This window comes from Phalaenopsis equestris, unplaced genomic scaffold (assembly GCF_001263595.1).
Source record: "Phalaenopsis equestris unplaced genomic scaffold, ASM126359v1 Scaffold000566, whole genome shotgun sequence".
Taxonomy (NCBI): Eukaryota; Viridiplantae; Streptophyta; class Magnoliopsida; order Asparagales; family Orchidaceae; genus Phalaenopsis; species Phalaenopsis equestris.
In genome coordinates, this window is record NW_018165006.1 from 245891 (window position 1) to 248314 (window position 2424).

Consider the following 2424-nt stretch of genomic DNA (forward strand, 5'->3'; position numbering starts at 1 on the left):
GGTCAGTTACAATATATTGATTGGCTACATGCTCCACCTTTCCATCACAATTCCAAGCCTCTAAAGTTGAGAAGGTTAGGTCTCCGAAGATGGTTATCCGCTCATTAGCGACAAGATTAGCGATGGAGCATAGAGCAAATCATCTCACAAAAAAGTCGCCAATGGTGGCTCTGACGGGTGTTGATAATATATGCACTTAGCAAAAGGAACAAACCCAACCAAGGCAAAGGCTCAATAAACCAAACGGGACGGGGGTGCGCGATAACTTAGTTTTGGAGCAAACAAATCTGTAGGAATAGTTTAACTAATAGCTATGGGAAACAGTTGGGAGTGTGGTTTAGCCCCCAAACGATGAATTAAATTGAATGAATCCTCAAAAAATTAAATTATGACCGACGGGTGTGTGATATCTAAAGTTTGGGGTTTAACTCTGAAGGTAATCAAGACACACATCAACAATAAGATCTGCAGCAGGTCACAAAGGTTGCCTCAGACACGAGTCTCTCCATAGGTGAAAACCCAACCGAATGAGATTAATAAAATACCTTGGCCAGTCGACTCATACGACAGATTGACTCACAAAATGAGCACATGATCAATCAAATCACAACTTATCCAAATTAAGCAAAGAAACTAAAAAGTATCCCTCATGTATTTGAAAGAAGTTACGAATGACTTTCGCTAAGAAAATGAGTAAAGAATTGCAAATTCTTCATATAACAGGACCCTAGCAGGTGGCCGATCCTTCTTCGCCGCCCATGCCATCCTCTTCGGAATTTTTTTCTGACTTTCTCAAAATTAGGGTAGAGAACTCTTCTGAGTTGGAGAACTTGGGGTTGATCAAACCATGGTGGATGAATCGTTAGATAACATAATTCACCCCACGCCTAAGGTGACCTGCTAGGTCGTCACCTTCAGTGTGACAAGATATCCCTGCCTTCCTGCAGTGTTGACTGAGGAGAGATGATGATCGCCGCTCCCTTCAGCCCCATTTTTTGATCTCCTCGGCACCTTCAGTGAAAAAGACTTGCTGAACTTTATGAATCATGTTCACATCATGCTCAAGCACCAAAGTTTCCTAATAAAATTTTTTGGAGACTGTCCCTCAGCACCATCTGACGAGTCGACTAGGTTGACCAAAATAGGTTCGGGATTCGAACATTTTTCTTTCTTCACACTTTTCTTCTTATTTACTGGGGTCGGTATCCGGAAGCCCGCATTTGCCAGAGTTTTGGAATCCACACCCGACTTGTACCATTAACCATGATGTACCTCAGGTATCTGGAAAAACTGGCAACAAAGGATGTAACATCAAGTTTATGATTCTATTTATAGAGCACACTAGGCACGAAACCCAAAGGGAAGTCAATTGTTCAATCAATTCATAATTTTGATTCTATTGATTATTTAATAATTTTTCAATTCTTATCGTAGTTGTCACTCTCAATGAGCAAGAAAACTAAAAGAACTAATATGTACATATCAAAATTGTCGGCACAAGTCTTAAATAACTCAAATGGCTAAAGACAATGGCTCAACGATCGAGACATTAAATTCAAGAGGCCTAATCTGAACCGGTCATATGAAAGAACAACAGACTGATCAAGTCCACCGACATCCATTGTCAACAAATTGGGTCAGCGGGCCTATTCACAGTCCCAACCGTCGAAGCTCCCTAAAAACTGAGTGAACGCAAGCAGCCGATCAACTACTTATACCTTGGTAGAAATGACTGCCACGAAGCCCATCATTTTTGCTGACCGAACCAAAACAGGTCGACTAGCTGGCTACTGTCGTATTCAAATTTAAATTGTAATAGAAATTTAGTATTAAATCAGCACATTGATTGCATTAAGAGTGATTTTTATAACATTTTTCTTCTTTCTATAATTGTACAAGTACGCCCCTATAAATATGGTGCAAAAAGACGAATAAAGGGACCCCGGTCTGTGGAATTTTTCTCAGTCTCTCTACTGAGAATTTCCTAACCATTTTCTTCTCTCTCTCTCTTCCTCCTTCTCCACTCTGCTCTAACTCCTGAAGCGTGTATTTCTGAAGGACATTTCAGGATTCAACAATATCAAACACATAAAGTTCAATTTTTATTTATATATCAACCTAGTTATGCATAAAAACGTCTTTTTTTCTTAACTCAAAATAGATAAATCACTAACGTGACGTTAAACATTTATATGGTATAATTGTAAAAAGTCAACATCCCTTTTCATAAATTATTTTTTCATGTTTAATTAACTCCATGCAGAATAAAATAAAAATACCGTAAATATAAGTGTTATTATACAACTCACCCTGTTATATATCATCTAATTTTAATAAATTTATAAATTTAATTGTTGTAAAAAAAAAAAAAAACTAAGGTCTACGCCCTCACATCAGCTGACCACCAACTAAAACCTATACGGT